The following is a 21,312-nucleotide window of genomic DNA, read 5'->3' as shown; positions in this document are numbered from 1 at the left end:
TCTGTAGGCTAATACTCATGAATGTTGTCTTTCTCATAATGTGTCATATATGGACATAAAAACATCATCATTGGTCTTCTATGTCTTACAGTCTTAATAATAATCAGTAAAACATACAATATACAACAGTGCTTTTCAATGTGTTTATTGACAGGATGGATATGAGCATTATGAGGCTCTTTAAAGTAATGGTTCTCAAACATTTTCATTCCAAAATTGATATATTTGGCTGTGGACCCCCATCTGAAAAGGACTTTGTGCCATGGACCCCATAAGAGCAGATTTGTATTGTTAACATGTTTAAAAAGTATTCATAATTTTTGTAATTCTTCAAGATAGATCTATAAGCTCACAAAATGCTTTGCAATGCAATGCATTGTGAGCTTGTAGATCCGTTTTTTTCTCGAATAGATCAACTATAAAATAGGGTTAAATGTTCCTCATTTGGCTGGGGAACTCCTGGAACCTCCACAAGGACTCCTCGGGGTCCCCGGACCCCACTTTGAGAACCACTGCTTTTAAAGTAATAAATCCAGTCTCAGTGTTACATAGAATAGACCAAAACACTCTATAAAGTAATGGTTCCAGTAGCAGTGTTACATAGAATAGACCAGAACACCACTGAACACACTGTAGTTGTTTGAGTTATCATAGAGCCTGTGCCCACCAGATAAACGCATGTAAACTGTGTCCCCCTCCTCCAGCTCTATGGTTATTCCATTAGATAACTGTTCATTACCTCCACTATTGTATCCACAGTTACCTAAGAGTACCTGCTCATTTTTATACATGTTGATACAGAAACTCTCTGATGACCAAGGGACAAGTGCAGCAAATGTGAAGTGATAGATTCCTTTCACTGGTGCAGAGAAAACACCTGAGACACATGAGAGAAAACAAAGAAAAATAAAATGATATATAATAATACAAATATTATTAAAAATATATATTTGCGGTTAAGTGGTTACTTTCTTCATCCCCTCTTCTTCACTATTGATTTCAATGTGAAACACACCACTGAAGCATTATTTAATGTGATTGATTTATTTATGTCTAATAGCCCGATGATGTGCAAGTTGTGTAATTAGTTGGTGAGTGCTAATCTTTCTGTAACATGGTTTAATCACCACCTACCTGTAGATGGATTGTATGAGTTGCCGATGTTAGTGATGACTCTCTTGTAGACCAGAGTGGTGGTAGAACCATACGGTCCAATTTGTCCACTACCCAAACCAGCAGAGAAGGCCACCTTTGGTTTGTCTGTCAACACCGGAGCATTATAAAATTGTTTAAATATTATAAAAGCATATATTACTATTAAGCCAATACACCAATGTTGCAGTATCAGCTCCAACAAGACAAAGTAAGCTATTAAAACTAAACAGTCACTAACAATACTTAATAGAATATTACTGTGCAGAGGCAGAGGCAGGATTTAACATTATTTATGAATTACTTGAACCCTAGTGCCCCCGTTCTGGAGCAAAAATAACAGATCTACAAGCTTGCAACGCAATGCACTGGACCATGTTGTCCGCTTGTCGATCTGCTATTTTCAGCGAAGATAATTAATTGACAAAAACAGGAGGGGTCCTGGTTTAGAGCCGTTGGGGGATCCAGAAAACAAAGTAGGGTTTAAATTAAATACAGATTTATTATTATTATTAAAGCTGCGCAATGTAACTTTCCTCTTCTACACCAGATTTGAACCCGGTTTTAAACCCTGACATTTAATTTTTTACCAGTGAGCTAATAGAGCCTGCTTGCTTGCTCAGGGGATACATTGAATCTTAACCATCAGGTTCTTAGAATCGGCCTCAGGTCTAAATGGGATAAAAATACTTATAGTATAATATTATATAAACATACTTATAGTATATTAGTATTAGTATATAAAAATACTTACTCCACAGTTCCTTCACCTGGCTTTCAGCAGCAGTCAGCCTGGTTTCTATGGTGGACAGCTGAGCAAGATTGTCTGAAATCAGTACAAAATTACCATTAAGTCAATCATACAGTAAATACTCATCCAGTTTCAGTGTTGAGTGGGTAAGCTTTCTAATGTGGATTATATGGATCAAATATACAGTAAATTACATTATCAAAAAAGGTATCTATTCTCTGAGATCAATTAAAGTAATTAAAGGAGTAGTTCACCCAAAAAAATACTTAATTAAACACCCCATGAAGCCTTAAATTCATGGAGATTATTTTAGTTTTTGTCACATTCCTGAGCCAATAATTTGATGACCGGTCATCAAATTATTGGCTCAGGGATGCGACAAAAACAAAAAAATCTCCATGAATTCAAGGCTTCATGGGGTGTGTATTGATAGAAAATGAGTCATTTTTGGGTGAACTACATTTAGCCCCAAAGTAAGTCCCTTTTCAACACTACCCTTGAACTTGCATTCACTGAACACCATCCTGTTCAAATTACCTTCACTTTCTTCCTTCAAGTCTTCAACCTGGGCCTCACCGGAACTCATTCTGGTCTCAAAGCCTTCAACTTGACTCTCACTAGCACTAAGTCTGGTCTCAAAGCCTTCAACTTGACTCTCACTAGCACTAAGTCTGGTATCAAAGCCTTCAACTTGACTCTCACTAGTACTAAGTCTGGTCTCAAAGCCTTCAACTTGACTCTCACTAGCTTCAAGTCTGGTCCCAAAGCCTTCAACTTGACTCTCGCTAGCGCTAAGTCTGATCTGGAGGGCTTCAACTAGACCCTCACTAGCATTAAGTCTGGTCTCAAAGCCTTCAACTTGACTCTCACTAGCATCAAGTCTGGTCCCAAAGCCTTCAACTTGACTCTCGCTAGCGCTAAGTCTGATCTGGAGGGCTTCAACTAGACCCTCACTAGCATTAAGTCTGGTCTCAAAGCCTTCAACTTGACTCTCACTAGCATCAAGTCCGGTCCCAAAGCCTTCAACTTGACTCTCGCTAGCGCTAAGTCTGATCTGGAGGGCTTCAACTAGACCGTCACTAGCACTAAGTCTGGTCTCAAAGCCTTCAACTTGACTCTCACTAGCACTAAGTCTGGTCTCAAAGCCTTCAACTTGACTCTCACTAGCTCTAAGTCTGGTCTCAAAGTCTTCAACTTGACTCTCACTAGCATCAAGTCTGGTCTCAAAGCCTTCAACTAGACCCTCACTAGCATTAAGTCTGATCTGGAGAACTTCAACATGGCTCTCGCTGGTGCTGAGTCTGGTTTGGAGGTCTCCAACATGGCTCTCGCTGGTGGTGAGTCTGCTCTGGAGGTCTTTCACGTGGCTTTGGCTGGTACTCAATTTGGCAGCCAATACTGAAAAATATCACAGAGAACCGTACATGTTAAACGATTTTAAACACATTTCTGCCTGTACCTTTATAACTTCTTCAAGCTCCATTATGACCATGCTAACCTGTCATTAACATCCCCTGTTTCTTGGCTTCTTCCTCGCTGGTTGCCAGCCTTTCCTCGCTGATTGCCAGCCTGGCCTCCGTGTTGCTCAGCTTACCACTCTGTACCACCACGGTGGCTCCCAGTCTGTGCACCATGTCTCTCACCTCCAGCAGCGCTGTCCAGAGGTCAAGTTGTAAGAGGGCATCTGGTTCAACATTGCTCTGCCTCTCGTTGACCAGTCCATTCTGTCCCTGAGCCCCAGTCCCAGACAGACAGAGCAGTAAAACAAGCAAAGCCCCACAGCTCTTCATCCTGAAACCGAGTGACTGTTGATATTGTGCAGCTGCCTTTTATACTCTCCCACCTCATACACTAAACACTTCACTGTACCCAGTGGAAAGTTAGTGTACTGGACACTAAATAATGTCAAGGACAACCTGAGAGTTCCAACATGTGGTTTGATAAGATCTGGCAACGTTGAATATCCTGATTCTGAAAAGAATGGGTGCGAATATATTTAATGTAATCAGCTGCTGTTATTTTTTTTCAAGTAATAGCGTTGTTTTATGGTGTGATGTGCCCCACTGAGTTTAAAATGTGCCTTGAGATATTATATTACTGAAATTATCAAATATAAATAGACTATTTCAACAGACTATTATAACAGATATAATCCACAAATGTTTTCTGTTCATATACATCTTGTCTGAAGGTGTTTGTGTCGATTTATTCTGTCCACTGATCTGAGAACAAAGATATCAAACAATGTAAAAGGTGCATCATGTTGAAATTATATCGTATCGAGAGTGTGTAAGTGTGTGACATTCCAGATCATTTCAAACTCATCTATGTTTCAGTTCAAGTGTATTCTTTATTTGTACTCCAAATGTCTGATCTGCAGGTAAATGATTGACTTCTCCTCAGAGCAAAAGAACCCTAAAACTCTTAATTTGATCTTCAACAAGCAGCCTGTGTGTGTGTGTGTGTGTGTGTGTGTGTGTGTGTGTGTGTGTGTGTGTGTGTGTGTGTGTGTGTGTGTGTGTGTGTGTGTGTGTGTGTGTGTGTGTGTGTGTGTGTGTGTGTGTGTGTGTGTGTGTGTGAGAGAGAGAGAGAGAGAGAGAGAGAGAGAGAGAGAGAGAGAGAGAGAGAGAGAGAGAGAGAGAGGGAGGGAGGGAGAAGGCCATATCAGTGTATTGAAAATAGTTACATTAATGCTTCAGGAAGGAAAGTCATCAGTGGTGAAAGAGATTGTTTGGTGGAATGATGCCATTATATGAGACAAGTTGTTTATATAATGTAACACATCTAATACAACAGGTGTGTGCTTCCATATCAAATACAATCTAGAAAGGTTGGTTCAGTAGAGAGCAAATGACCAGCCAGTATATAATATATCTTTATATACTGTACAGTGATATCTATCCTAAAACTCTGTATACTGTATAGTGATATCTATCCTAATATCTGTATACTGTATAGTGATAACTATCCTAATATCTGTATACTGTATAGTGATATCTATCCTAATATCTGTATACTGTATAGTGATAACTATCCTAATATCTGTATACTGTATAGTGATAACTATCCTAATATCTGTATACTGTATAGTGATAACTATCCTAATATCTGTATACTGTATAGTGATATCGATCCTAATATCTCTGTATACTGTATAGTGATATCTATCCTAATATCTGTATACTGTATAGTGATAACTATCCTAATATCTCTGTACACTGTATAGTGATATCTATTCTAATATCTCTGTATAGTGTATAGTAATAACTATTCTATTATCTCTGTATACAGTGTAGTTTAGTGATATCGTATTTGGAAACACTGTGTGTGTTATTCAAAATGTTAACACACTTTTACACTTGACACACTTCATCAAATAATTGTACCCTGTTTTCATTATATCTTGTGTTTTGGTTTATTATATTCCCTGTTCAATCCCCTGGCCCACTTGTGTTAATGTCGAAGTGTCCTTGAGCAAGACACTGAACCCCTAACTGCTGCTGATGAGAAGCTTGGTGCCTTGCATGGTTTCCTCTGCTGTGTGTGAATGGTTAAATGTGAAGCACATGGTACAATGCACCTTTTACGAGAGGTAATTTAATGTAATGGATTTAATTGTATTTGTAAGAGACCAGCATGCATAGTGTTAAACATTAATGATTACATTTGATGTACTGTAGTTAACTCATTATCATCATCTGCAATTTTTCTGATCATTAATCAATCAGCCTGTTTGCTTTCACTGTGTGTACTGTGGTATACAAGGTGTATTATATTCACTATACAGTACTGTGTACTCACTGTGTATTCACTGTGATATACATTGTGAATTATATTCAATTTACAAAAATATTCAAAAGGTCTTTAAAATACTGTATAACACTTGAATCATTTTGTAACTCTGTTTTTAAAAGTGCTATACAAATAGGCCTAGTTTATTATTATTATTATTATTATTATTATTTCATGTCTTTTGCTTCACTTCAGCTCTCAAAGAAAATGGAAAACAGAGTTTGAGAACAGGACAGGGTACTGTTTATGATTCTCTGCCTTGCTCAAGGACTCTTCTGCAGGGCAGACCAGGGAGTTGAACCAATTATTAGTAATACATGTTCATAATCTTGTTGTTGATGTGAGAGGGTTAATAGCATTAATAACAGAAAGTCTAATCCCATGTTTGTGTCCTGAGAGTTTATTCTGTGGTTACTTTATACATGTGTGGCAATAGCGTCGCCCGGTGGCCATTTTATAATACTGCAAGGGCAATCTGATAAGTGCTATCTGATGAGTTTTCTTTTGCTTTTATAAATAAATCCATTTAAGGTTGCATACCATGTATTTCCTGTGTTGATGCTTTTAGAGTTTTTAATAAGAAAACCAGTTTGAATTAAAACCTTTGACTTACAAATTACATCTTTGTAGAGTGTGTAACGTTTCTGAGATGCTGGTAGTTGCAATTGGACAGTTTCTCCAACAATCATTCAAAATTCATGTTAGAATGTTGATGGAAACATATGATGGAAAATGTCAACCAAACAAACAATTTAAAAAGTATTCAGTCTTGTTTAGTAGATAAATTTTCCATGGAATCACACAGATTAATTTGTGAGGCTTTAACAGAAAAAACAAAGTAGCCTATTGTAGTTTTTCACACCAACACCAACTTCATCTCTACTGACTCCACAGCAGTACAGTTAGTAATGTCATCATCCAACTAACTTGAGGTTTTTTGATTGATTGATTGAATATTTTATTAGGCAAAAAATGTAAAACAGCACAGTTACATTTAAAATACTTTGTCTAACAGGTCCGTTCATAAAAGTCCTTGCGGACTTTCCAATGAGGGCCTTGGTATTCAATTCATAGGCTAAGGTCAAGTCTTAATATGTGTCTGGTTAAACTTCTTTTATGTTTGTCTGGGATTCAACATTTCTACATATTATACACCAGTCATTCTCAACCCTTTGAAATTCAAGGACCCTCAGTTTGAAATGCAAAAGGCCACAGACCCCCCATTTAACAAGATGTTTATCCCAGGGACGCCAGTCTACACTGTAAAATCCTACGTACTCTGAGAAATTTACACATGGAACCAAATGGACCCATATAGCTGTCACACACATGTGCACAAATAGTGGAAGAATACTGGCAGCAAATATTGTGCACGTCATTGTACCCAGTGGAAAGTTAGTGGACAGTCAAGGACCGCCTGAGAGTTCCAACATGTGGTTTGATAAGAACTGGTGACACTGAATGTCCTGCTTCTGAACAGACCCTACTATATGGCTGTGAATAATTAATGTAATCAGCTGTCGTTATTTAAAAAATATATAGTAGGGTTGTTTTTTCTGGTGTGGTTTAAAGTGAGACTTTCAAATAAATTAAATTATCAAAAATAGCCTTTCTTCAACAGACACAAACAACAATGTTTTGTGTTCATGAATGTCCATGTCAGACAATGTCAAATATGCATCTTTTTAAAGTGATTTATTCTTTCCACTTTGTTGTTGCTTGTTGTTATTAACAGTGTTTATTATATCTTGTGTTTTGGTTTATTATAATGTTTCAGTAGTGTGGTGGAGCATGTCTCACCAACATGTCAAACAACATACTGTATACCTAATCTGTACTCTCTCTCTCTCTCTCTCTCTCTCTCTCTCTCTCTCTCTCTCTCTCTCTCTCTCTCTCTCTCTTTCTCTCTCTCTCTCTCTCTCTCTCTCTCTCTCTCTCTCTCTCTCTCTCTCATCATCATCTCCTTGGTTTTGCTGTCGTTAAGAAGGAGGATTATCATTCTGACAGGTGCTCTCACCTCCTCTCTATATAGAGAGGCCGTCTCACTGTTACTGCAGTGGTTCTCAACCTTTTCAGACCGTGACCCCCCTCCCCCCCCAACACCCCGACAAGCACTTGTTGTTGAGGAGTTGAGGCATTAAACTCAGTTCCACAGATAACTATTGTGAAAATAGCAGATCTACAAGTTTACAACGCCTCGCATGTGCGAGGCGTTGTGAGCTTGTAGATCTACTATTTTCTGAACTGTTTCCTCTTTCTTAGGTAATATTTGACCATTTAGCCAATGTATGACCATTTTTTATAGTATGGTTGTTGGTTACTTTTGAAGTTGTAATGGTCATATTATACACATACTGTATGTTGGTTTGTTTACTGTTGAGTGAAAAAACAATGTTTCACATTAAGCTAATGACGCATAACAGGAACTGTTATGCATGTAGTAAATGCAGTTATGTCCTCCCCTGATGCAAATTTTCAGTCCGCTCCTTGTCATCAATATAAGGTTTATATGCTGTTCTGTTCTATTGTGGTGACTCCACGTAGCTACGTACTCACGCACGCGACTTCACACAATCCATGTCATGAATGTGTATTATAATTCACTATAATGTACAATTATAGCAATACCAAAAAAAGCATTCAGTCTTGTTTAGTAGTTTAATTTCCATGGAATCACACAGATTGAGGCTTCAACATAAAAACAAAAGGGATTGAAGGGAACTTCATCAACCCAACGTTTACAAATGTTGTCAGAGGGGACAGATGTACACAACATAACTTCATCTCAACTGACTCCACAGGAGTAGCTACTGTAGTAATGTCATCATCCAACATAAAACCAACTTCATCTCGACTGACTCCACAGCAACACAACTAGCAATTTCATCATGCAACTAACTTGAGGTCAAGTTTTAATGTGTCTGGTTAAACATCCTTTATATTAGTCTGGGATCCAACAAATTCTACATATTCTACATATTAGTCATTCTCGTCCCTTTGAATTTCTAGGACTCTCAGTTTGATATGCATAAGACCACCCCATTTAATACAACAATTATCCCAGGAACAAGGGACCCCAGTCTGCACCATAAAATCCTCAGTGTTTTATTTTAACTCTGAAAACGTAGAACAGGGAAATAAACCACAGCTCATCCTTTAACTAAAGACTTAGAGGTAAAACAGTATGTAGCGAACAGAACAAACAGCAGCCGAGTTTTAATGCAAGCTTTGCGTCATGTGACGTTCTTCAGTTATACAAGGACAAGTGAATGCGGCAGTACATAAGGGTTCCAGCAGTGTCATCACTTGATAGCCAATGCAAGACTCCTGTTTGAAATGTCCATAATGATTTCACGTAGGCCTACTACATTCACATATAGAATCTCAGTTTATCAGTTTTTAGAACATCTTATGGGGACAGAGCATAGTTAAAATCTAATATAATAAAATATAATATAAGGGACAGAGCCCTCTATGTCTCGTCCGTCAGACTGCAGATGGACCAAGATGGACCCTTCAGATATCTTCCCAAATCTCGTGAGAGTGTGTTGCTGGGATAGAGAAAAGTCGATAACAAAGTTGATTTTCTCCTAATTTGTGTCACTAAAAGAAAAGCCATTTTAGTATGAAAATCGTGCATATTTTGTGTCTTGTGACGATCGGGTCCAATATTTAGTTCAGTGACCATGGAGCTAAAGAATGGTTCAGAAGCTGTGTTCACGTTCACTCTTCCATTGGAATCAATAGACTCCAACTTGCTTCCTGTCTCCTAAAAAGGTGTCCACCTACGTCACGCAGAAACAGGAAGTAAACTGGAGAATGCGACTCTTGCTATTTTCCTCTTGGGCCATACTCAACATCAAGGTGTTGTACTCCTAGATCTAATGACTACAACAACCTTATGACACAAGTGTCTGAGACAGGAAACACCAATACATTGAAAATATGTACCAAAGAAAAAGAAGCACAAACACAACAAATAAATGCTCCAAAATATATGCAGACATCAGGTAGTAGCCGCATCGTACAGCATAGTATAGAGCACAAGTGTCACGGTGCGAGGCAGAGAAGTGTAGGACCCAAGCGCAAGATGAGAGGCAGAGGCAGCGTAGTTCAAGTTAAAGGGGTAGTTCACCCCCCAAATAACTTTTTTTCTATTGATTACTCACCCCATGGAGCCTTGAATTCATGGATATTTTTTTGTTTTTGTCGCATTCCTTCCTTTATTATTTGATTATAATAAATGTAGCCCCATTGATTCCGGTAGGAGACACAAATGCATTCGTGTCTCCTACCGGAATCAATGGGGACAAATTTATTATAATCAAATTATTGGCTTAGGAATGTGACAAAAACAAAAAAATATCTATGAATTCAAGGCTCCATGGGGTGAGTAATCAATAGAAAAAAAGTTATTTTGGGGGTGAACTACCCCTTTAAAGTGTTTATTAACACCGACACAATGGAGTAGGCAGCAATCAACGTCTAGGTAGAGGCAAAGTCAGTAACCGGGTAATCAGTCAGACCAAGAAAGAGACAATAAAGAGTAAGGGAAAACTATACTGGGAAAGCTAGGGGCATTTAATACAAGGCAACAATAAGTGAGGAGACAAAGACTGGCATAAACTCACACTGACTACAATCATCGAACCAACAGAATACTGAAGCAAACACAGGACTTAAATAGACAGGGGATTAACAGGACGCAGGTGAACACAACAGACAATCAGTACAGGATAGGCTAACAGGCAACGAGCACAGGTGACTAGGTTTACAATAATTACAGGGAGGTGAGACAAGACAGGAAACAGTAAACAAGGCAGACAGGAAATACTACTACAAAACAAGAGTACAGAAAACCAGGGCAAATGCCACTTTTAGCTATTTCATAAGGTACATTGGTCGTGAATCTCCAAAGCGATACAAAGCACTCATCTTTTAATTGTTATCATTACAAACTAATAAAATAACCCTTGTTGTAAAAAAACGAAGTTGTCCTTTAAGGAGGGCCATTCAAGCAAGCCGCAAGTGGAGCCTGTAGTGCCACCACGGCCTAAGGAACCATCACGCCAGAAAGAAATGTTTGTATCGAGGGGGAGTCTGGTGCAACGCTCAGGTCCTGGACCTGGTGAGACGAAGGAGGAGCCCGGCCAGGAGGCCACCCACAGAGCCTAGTGCCCTAGTCCCTCCACGTGCCAGAGCCTTCCCTGGTCCCGGCAGAGTAGTTTCAGAGAAGCGGACTGAGGGGCCCTGTCTTGCCCTAAGAGGACTGATCGTGGGTAGCTACGTAAGTCGGGGCTTGATCAACCCCCGGCTGGGTCACCTGGGCGAGGGTGTATGTTGTTGCGAGACCTGAAACACACGATGACCCCAGGCTACAACACTGATGATACGTCCCAGGTGCATCCATGGGATGTTTTCTTTATAGTCATTCAGCATCAGATAATCTGAAAAGATTCTTAATAAAGCTGGTTATTTCCTTTTTATGTAAAGCGACTTTGGGTACTTAGAAAAGCGCTATAACAATCTGAGCTATTATTATTATTAAATGATTAAAAATTAATGAAAGGAGTTGAACAATTCAGTGTGGGACAAGTTGAGGGTGGAACTAGGGACTAGTGAACAAGGGACTAGGGACTAGGGAACAAGTGGAACTAGGGAACAGGAAGGCTGATAAAACGCACCATTAACCTCGACTGCCTGGAGGCAGTGGTGGAAAAAGTACTCACATTTTTTACTTAAAGGTAGGGTAAGTGATTTGCAATTATTAAAATAATTGCAAAATGGGTCTATGTTCTGATAGTGCTCGTTACTATAGAGTGTCCTGTCCATATAAGGAGTCTCCATGTCTCTCCAGCTCTTTATAAAACAGAAAATGCATTTTCGTTTCAGTTTCAGTTTCATTTCCAATTTTATCCAATCAGGATAGAGAACTCAATCAGGATATAGATTAAACAAGTGAAATTGGAAGTGATGACACTAAGAAATGAGCAGGCAAAATTTGAACAGGAACACTATAAAAATGAAGCTTAAAAATGGGTACTTTCTCCTGATTGGCTGAGATTTTGACACCTACCAGAAAATGTATTTTCTGTTTATTAAAGAGCTGGAGAGACATGGAGACTTCTGTTACTGAACAAACACTCTATACGTGGACTGGTATATCTAACGTGTGTTTGTGAACGTGTTGAATGTCCAGTAACCTTTGGTTCCAAAAGCAAGGATAGATATAAAGGAAGTTTACCACACAAGGCCTTATGAATAAATAAAATACATTGTTGCTCTCTACGAACTGCGAGAGATGGCCAACCCACTTTATCATACAAAATACAGTGATGGGTGAGATAATCATCGCCAGTAATAAAACGCAAAGGACTGTGGTAGACTGCTTCCAGAGGCTTCAGTGTGGAGAGTGAAGCATCCATATACAGTATATCCCCATAGTCAAATACAGACATTATGACAGATTGAACAATAGTCTTTCTGCTGGTAAAAGTCCTATTAATGTTTTGATTAGGTTCTCCACATGAACCTTAAATGAGAGTTTGGCATCTAGCCAAATGCCCAGGTATTTATAAGATGTGACCAGCTCAATTTGTTCACCTTTAAGAGTGTAAATACCAGTAAAGGGATTTATATTTGGAGACCTAGTAAATACCTGCTAATGCTATATACATGCATTTTGTTTTGTTGGAGTTTAAAACAAGCTTAAAGGTAGGCTAAGTGATTTTCTTTGGTTAAAATAAGTGTTACATAGCTCTATATTGTGATAGTACTCATTGCTATAGAGTGTTTGTTCAGTAAAAGGAGTCTCCATGAAAATGCATTTTCAGTGCTCTCTCCTGATTGGCTTAAAATGTGAAAATGTACTATATTCTGTTTAAGAGTTGGAGAGACCCCTGTGACCGAATACACGCTCTCTAGCAATGATTACTATCAGAATATACTACTTTAACCTTTTTAACCAAAAAAAATAATAATAAAATAAAAATATCACTTACTTTAAGGTTAATTAGAGCCCATTGAAACCTATTGAAGGCAGTCTGCAAATTTTCAAAGTAAAAAAAAAAAATCTACTTAGTTACTTTCCACCGCTGCCTGGAGGTAGAGTTGGAATCTGGTTCACAAAGGAATGTCTGGCTCCCCTGAACCTCTTGTCCTCTGCCAGTGTTGATTTTGACAGCAAATTTTGAATTAGTTTTAGTCATAGTCTTTTGAATAAAATTCGTTTTAGTTTGAGTCATATTTTAGTCATCCGAAATATTTTAGTTTTAGTCTAGTTTTAGTTGACTAAATATCATAAGATTTTAGTCGACTAAATCTAAGATGTATTTTGGCGGTGCCTTGATGGCGTCGTAATGGCTGATTTTACACTTGTTTGCATGCTGAAAATAGCCGATCTACAAGCTCACAACGCGTCGCAGCGCAACACGTTGTGAGCTTGTAGATCTGCTATCTACAACACCCGCGCAACACCCGAGCGCAACCACTTGTCTTACTGTCTTAGTTCTACTGGATCTGTTCTCCACTCGTCCCTCACTAACATTTTAGTTTGTTGACGAGATTGACACTATATTTAATCTTAGTTTTAGTCATTGTAGCTTAGTTTTTATTTAGTTTTCGTCTGTGGAAAAAGGTTGTCGACGAACATTTTTCGTCACAGTTTCAGTTGACAAAATCAACACTGTCCTCTGCCAGTACCCGTCCCAACCCACTCAGCCAGTTCTCTGGACCCTACAACGCGTGTGGGGAAGGTTTCGGCCGCTTGGACCTTCATCAGGCCTGATGAAGGCCCAAGCGGCCGAAACGTTGCATCCTAAATAAATACTATAAGTGAAGACAGTGTGCGGGACTCCCTCTCTCTTCCATATTCAGCATTCAAGGTGTGCAAAAGGACATATCCTAATACTTTGGCTATTCAAAAATAGCAGATATACAAGCTTGTATATCTGCTCTGCTATTTTTGAAAAATCGTGAACATTTGTGGAAATCTTTGAATATGTTCAAGATTAAAAAAAAAAAAAAATAGCAGATCTACAAGCTCATATATCTGCAATTTTTTTAATAGCCAAAGAAATCTAAAAATGACAAAGATGCGTTCCCGGTCTTAAGCTAAAGCCAGATGCAGTGCCATACTCGCTTAAGACTCCACGACGGATCCCTCTTCCTTTAATGCCCAAAGTCAAAAAAGAGCTAGAGCGCATGGAGTTAGGGGTCATCAGCAGAGTGGAAGAGCCCACAGATTGGTGCTCAGGCATGGTGGTGGTGCCTAAAAAGAATGCTGATCCACGTATATGTGTTGACCTTACCAAGCTAAATGAGTCAGTGCGCAGAGAAAAGTACATTCTCCCATCGGTTGAGCAGACCCTGGTCTCACTAGCTGGAGCCGAAATATTTAGCAAGCTCGACGCCAACATGGGGTTCTGGCAAATTCCGTTGGCTGAGGAGACAGCAAAGCTGACTACCTTTATTACGCCTTTCGGGAGGTTCTACTTCAACCGTCTACCGTTCGGAATAGCCTCTGCACCTGAACATTTCCAGAACAGGATGGTCACACAGGTCACTGAAGGTCTAGAGGGAGTTGTGTGTCATATGGATGACCTGCTGATATGGGGGTCCACACAAGAAGAACATGACTCTCGGCTTCATGCTGTTTTGCAAAAGATGGTGAGCGCTGGTATGACACTCAATGTTGAGAAATGTGACATCTCCAAACGGGAAGTGAAGTTCCTTGGCCACATTATCTCGGACAAGGGTGTGAGGTCAGACCCAGCCAAAACGTCAGCGGTCAGAGACATGGCTGAGCCAACAAATGTCAGTGAGCTACGCAGTTTCCTAGGCATGGTGAACCAGCTAGGAAAGTTTGTGCCGCAGCTAGCAGAGAAGGACAAAGCCCTCAGGGACCTGCTTTCTAAGAAAAATTGCTGGTTCTGGGGAGCTGACCAGGTCAGAGCTTTTAATAGATTGAAACAGGAGCTCTCATCCACACCTGTGCTGGCGCTGTACGACCCGAACAAGGAGACCAAAGTGTCGGCGGATGCGTCTTCCTTTGGGTTGGGAGCAGTGCTTCTGCAGAAATGGAGTGATGTATGGAGGCCTATGCGACGCCTATGCGTCTCCATGAAAATGCATTTTCAGTGCTCTCTCCTGATTGGCTTAAAATGTGAAAATGTACTATATTCTGTTTAAGAGTTGGAGAGACCCCTGTGACCGAATACACGCTCTCTAGCAATGATTACTATCAGAATATACTACTTTAACCTTTTTAACCAAAAAAAATAATAATAAAATAAAAATATCACTTACTTTAAGGTTAATTAGAGCCCATTGAAACCTATTGAAGGCAGTCTGCAAATTTTCAAAGTAAAAAAAAAAAATCTACTTAGTTACTTTCCACCGCTGCCTGGAGGTAGAGTTGGAATCTGGTTCACAAAGGAATGTCTGGCTCCCCTGAACCTCTTGTCCTCTGCCAGTGTTGATTTTGACAGCAAATTTTGAATTAGTTTTAGTCATAGTCTTTTGAATAAAATTCGTTTTAGTTTGAGTCATATTTTAGTCATCCGAAATATTTTAGTTTTAGTCTAGTTTTAGTTGACTAAATATCATAAGATTTTAGTCGACTAAATCTAAGATGTATTTTGGCGGTGCCTTGATGGCGTCGTAATGGCTGATTTTACACTTGTTTGCATGCTGAAAATAGCCGATCTACAAGCTCACAACGCGTCGCAGCGCAACACGTTGTGAGCTTGTAGATCTGCTATCTACAACACCCGCGCAACACCCGAGCGCAACCACTTGTCTTACTGTCTTAGTTCTACTGGATCTGTTCTCCACTCGTCCCTCACTAACATTTTAGTTTGTTGACGAGATTGACACTATATTTAATCTTAGTTTTAGTCATTGTAGCTTAGTTTTTATTTAGTTTTCGTCTGTGGAAAAAGGTTGTCGACGAACATTTTTCGTCACAGTTTCAGTTGACAAAATCAACACTGTCCTCTGCCAGTACCCGTCCCAACCCACTCAGCCAGTTCTCTGGACCCTACAACGCGTGTGGGGAAGGTTTCGGCCGCTTGGACCTTCATCAGGCCTGATGAAGGCCCAAGCGGCCGAAACGTTGCATCCTAAATAAATACTATAAGTGAAGACAGTGTGCGGGACTCCCTCTCTCTTCCATATTCAGCATTCAAGGTGTGCAAAAGGACATATCCTAATACTTTGGCTATTCAAAAATAGCAGATATACAAGCTTGTATATCTGCTCTGCTATTTTTGAAAAATCGTGAACATTTGTGGAAATCTTTGAATATGTTCAAGATTAAAAAAAAAAAAAAATAGCAGATCTACAAGCTCATATATCTGCAATTTTTTTAATAGCCAAAGAAATCTAAAAATGACAAAGATGCGTTCCCGGTCTTAAGCTAAAGCCAGATGCAGTGCCATACTCGCTTAAGACTCCACGACGGATCCCTCTTCCTTTAATGCCCAAAGTCAAAAAAGAGCTAGAGCGCATGGAGTTAGGGGTCATCAGCAGAGTGGAAGAGCCCACAGATTGGTGCTCAGGCATGGTGGTGGTGCCTAAAAAGAATGCTGATCCACGTATATGTGTTGACCTTACCAAGCTAAATGAGTCAGTGCGCAGAGAAAAGTACATTCTCCCATCGGTTGAGCAGACCCTGGTCTCACTAGCTGGAGCCGAAATATTTAGCAAGCTCGACGCCAACATGGGGTTCTGGCAAATTCCGTTGGCTGAGGAGACAGCAAAGCTGACTACCTTTATTACGCCTTTCGGGAGGTTCTACTTCAACCGTCTACCGTTCGGAATAGCCTCTGCACCTGAACATTTCCAGAACAGGATGGTCACACAGGTCACTGAAGGTCTAGAGGGAGTTGTGTGTCATATGGATGACCTGCTGATATGGGGGTCCACACAAGAAGAACATGACTCTCGGCTTCATGCTGTTTTGCAAAAGATGGTGAGCGCTGGTATGACACTCAATGTTGAGAAATGTGACATCTCCAAACGGGAAGTGAAGTTCCTTGGCCACATTATCTCGGACAAGGGTGTGAGGTCAGACCCAGCCAAAACGTCAGCGGTCAGAGACATGGCTGAGCCAACAAATGTCAGTGAGCTACGCAGTTTCCTAGGCATGGTGAACCAGCTAGGAAAGTTTGTGCCGCAGCTAGCAGAGAAGGACAAAGCCCTCAGGGACCTGCTTTCTAAGAAAAATTGCTGGTTCTGGGGAGCTGACCAGGTCAGAGCTTTTAATAGATTGAAACAGGAGCTCTCATCCACACCTGTGCTGGCGCTGTACGACCCGAACAAGGAGACCAAAGTGTCGGCGGATGCGTCTTCCTTTGGGTTGGGAGCAGTGCTTCTGCAGAAATGGAGTGATGTATGGAGGCCTATGCGACGCCTATGCGTCTCCATGAAAATGCATTTTCAGTGCTCTCTCCTGATTGGCTTAAAATGTGAAAATGTACTATATTCTGTTTAAGAGTTGGAGAGACCCCTGTGACCGAATACACGCTCTCTAGCAATGATTACTATCAGAATATACTACTTTAACCTTTTTAACCAAAAAAAAAAATAATAAAATAAAAATATCACTTACTTTAAGGTTAATTAGAGCCCATTGAAACCTATTGAAGGCAGTCTGCAAATTTTCAAAGTAAAAAAAAAAATCTACTTAGTTACTTTCCACCGCTGCCTGGAGGTAGAGTTGGAATTTGGTTCACAAAGGAATGTCTGGCTCCCCTGAACCTCTTGTCCTCTGCCAGTGTTGATTTTGACAGCAAATTTTGATTTAGTTTTAGTCATAGTCTTTTGAATAAAATTCGTTTTAGTTTGAGTCATATTTTAGTCATCCGAAATATTTTAGTTTTAGTCTAGTTTTAGTTGACTAAATATCATAAGATTTTAGTCGACTAAATCTAAGATGTATTTTGGCGGTGCCTTGATGGCGTCGTAATGGCTGATTTTACACTTGTTTGCATGCTGAAAATAGCCGATCTACAAGCTCACAACGCGTCGCAGCGCAACACGTTGTGAGCTTGTAGATCTGCTATCTACAACACCCGCGCAACACCCGAGCGCAACCACTTGTCTTACTGTCTTAGTTCTACTGGATCTGTTCTCCACTCGTCCCTCACTAACATTTTAGTTTGTTGACGAGATTGACACTATATTTAATCTTAGTTTTAGTCATTGTAGCTTAGTTTTTATTTAGTTTTCGTCTGTGGAAAAAGGTTGTCGACGAGCATTTTTCGTCACAGTTTCAGTTGACAAAATCAACACTGTCCTCTGCCAGTACCCGTCCCAACCCACTCAGCCAGTTCTCTGGACCCTACAACGCGTGTGGGGAAGGTTTCGGCCGCTTGGACCTTCATCAGGCCTGATGAAGGCCCAAGCGGCCGAAACGTTGCATCCTAAATAAATACTATAAGTGAAGACAGTGTGCGGGACTCCCTCTCTCTTCCATATTCAGCATTCAAGGTGTGCAAAAGGACATATCCTAATACTTTGGCTATTCAAAAATAGCAGATATACAAGCTTGTATATCTGCTCTGCTATTTTTGAAAAATCGTGAACATTTGTGGAAATCTTTGAATATATATATTTTTTTTTTAAAGCAGATCTACAAGCTCATAGATCTGCTATTTTTTGAATAGCCAAAGAAATCTAAAAATGACAAAGATGCGTTCCCGGTCTTAATGGGTAAGTTAAAAAAATTACCTTCAACCAACCCATGCCTCATCTCTCTCCACCTGTTGGGCCAGGTCTCTCAGCTCTCCTCCTGTGAGTTCCCCCTTTACGCTGTTACGAGCCCAGCCTAGGGGTCAACAGACTCCCTCCTCCCGAGTCCCCAAACAGTCAGTCCACACAGGTTTAAAATCACCCAAAATCAAGGATTTATTTTATATTTAGTCAGTGTAAAACTCAGTGTTGATGATGGCCTGAGGACCGAAACATCCACTCTGTGTCACTTTATTTCACCATGTCACTTTTGTAAATAAAATAAAATGTTTGCATCCAAAGAGCCAATGTTCATTTTTCAGTGTGCAAGCCTTTTTGTTGCTTATGGACTTTCATGCTGGCCCCTCGCACCCGTCTTCAGCCCTAGTAAGAGTAAGCCTAGAGTTTATTCAAAAATACAAATAATATCTCAATATAACTAACAAAAAAATGGAACAAACTAATAACAAAGAGTTCACCCACCCACCCCTACACTCCCAAGGCATTACATTATCCAGAACTTTAACCTGTGGCAATTCTTTACTTTACTTTATTTGTTTAGACGGGACACTGCATATTAACGAACATTATATATGTAATGTAAATACTATTATAGTAATGTAAATACACAGAATTTAGCAAAATTCTAACACGAGTACTGAGTGCTGATGTTTAAAGGCTGGTCTGGAGGAAGACATCCAATTTAAGGCAGGTACACACTGCAGGACTTTTAAAGTGGTCGGGGAGTCGTCTGATTGTTAAGCATTACACACTGCAGGAGTTTATTTCTTGAAATCGGCTGTCATATATCGTTGTGGTTTTCACCCAATAGATTGATCCCCGACCAGGGATTACACACTGTAGGATAGTTCACTAGGATGCTCTCCAGAGTCAGACCCAATACATACATTTGTGTTTATTCCAATTCATTTTAATTGACGTCTCCCGTGATATGCCTCTCTCCCTCTCCCTCTCTTTCTCTCTCGTCAAGTGCGCAGAAGCAGTCAGTGACAGTGCTGCCATGTCCGCTTATTATAATCGACTTTGGGATTGTTTTTCTGTAAAGTTGCTTGAAAGTGTAGTTGCTTTTTTGGCCTTGTTTCCTAATGTTGTTTGAACCAGTTTTCATGGCAAGGACCCCCAAATTAATATTTGTCCGCAGAAGCGCAGACCTCCCCCTTCTGAAAATATGTTGTGCCATAGACCCCCATACAAGATCTGTGTGGATTTGGAAAATATTCCACAATTTTATTTTTTCCCCCTAAGATTTCTTCTTTAAAAATAGCCTATCTATAACGTGAGCTTATAGATCGTCTATTTTCAAGTATCCAATGTATTTGTATATAGGCTTAAAGTGCTCATAGTCGCTTTTGTTAAGCTTGTTTTCACAAACCTGGTTGCTTATTTCTCTCGCAAAATCTGGCAACACTGACAGACACCGACACACACACACACACACACACACACACACACACACACACACACACACACACACACATACAGATCGCTCGCTCTCTGTCTGTCTCTCTCTCTCTCTCTCTCTATCTCTATGCAATAGTCTCAAATAAACAGCCCCCCTTCGAGCACGCTTGCTCACTCTCATTCTGTTTTATAATAATGTTTAACTTAATACAGGACTGGACGGCATCTCCATGATAAACCTCACCATGTGCCGGTCTGGGATTGTCCTTAACAGTTTCAGATGTAGACCACGGTGCCAGGTGGTGTCATCATAGGCGGCTGTCAGGTCCAGGAATACTACTCCAGCTTTCTCGTTATCCTGAAAGCTGTCTTCGATGTCCTGGGTGAGTAGCGTTACCTGATCCACTGTTGACCTGCCTCGGCGGAAGCCGGATTGTTCCAGTGGGAGTTGTTGGTCCACCACTGGCTCGATGCGGCTGTGGATCAGCCTCTCCAGAATCTTATATGGGACACAGAGCAGTGAAATGGACCTGTAGGACTTCGGATCTTCGGCGGGTTTATTCAGCTTTGGCAAGGCTATGACGGAAGCACGGCACCAGGTCTTTGGAATCTTGGACTTCCTGAAGCATGATGAAAAGAACGAGCATAGCCAGCAAGATGTTCTTACGCTTTGGTGTCTGACAAACTCCATCAACCCCCATCAACGCAAGCTTCTCTGCAAGCAGTAGAGGCTGGATAGTATTGAAGGCACTGGAGAAGTCAATAAACATGATCCCGTCAACCCCGATGTCTGCCTGGTAAGTAAACGGAAGGGGGTCGAGAGGGGATAAGTACCCTACTATCTTTCTTTTTTCGTGGGATCGCCGTTTTGGTTATCATGGTTGCCAGTTCCCATCTGATGTAGTGTGGGAGTCCCGACTGCTCCAGACCGTACTGAATAACTGCTAGTTTACATAACATCTTGAGACTAGGATTAAAGTCTAAGATGTACGGGTCATCAACGATTACGGACTCTCTTTCATGTCCTTCAAAGAGGATGATATACGATCTCCCACTCCCACCACGCAACAGCTGTTAGGCAACCCTGGACCTGGGCCTTCACCCTTGGGCTCAACCTTCTTCCAGGAGAAGGTCTCTGGATTGAATTTCCACAGATCATTGACCATCAGCTCCATCGGATCAATGTAGTTCTCTTTCTCTCTTCTGCAACAAAATATGTACAGCCCTCCATTGTAGGCAAAGGCTGAGTGAGTTACTACTTTTGAACAAAGCTTTTCTTTTTTATTTGCTTTATCTGGTATGCTCAGCCAACAGTTAGTCTCTGTGTCGAACACTCGGATTTTAGCTTTGCATTCCCCGCCCTCAAATCCGCCCTCAAATACAAACATCTTTGTCCCTATGATGGTGGCAGAGTGATCCTTAAGGGCTAGTGGAGCTTCTCTGGTGTTAATTAAAGACCAGAC

Source organism: Gymnoscopelus braueri (assembly GCF_963280865.1).
Source record: "Gymnoscopelus braueri genome assembly, chromosome: 14".
NCBI lineage: Eukaryota > Metazoa > Chordata > Actinopteri > Myctophiformes > Myctophidae > Gymnoscopelus > Gymnoscopelus braueri.
The sequence above is the reverse complement of the archived record's forward strand: the minus strand, read 5'-3'. Positions refer to the sequence as shown.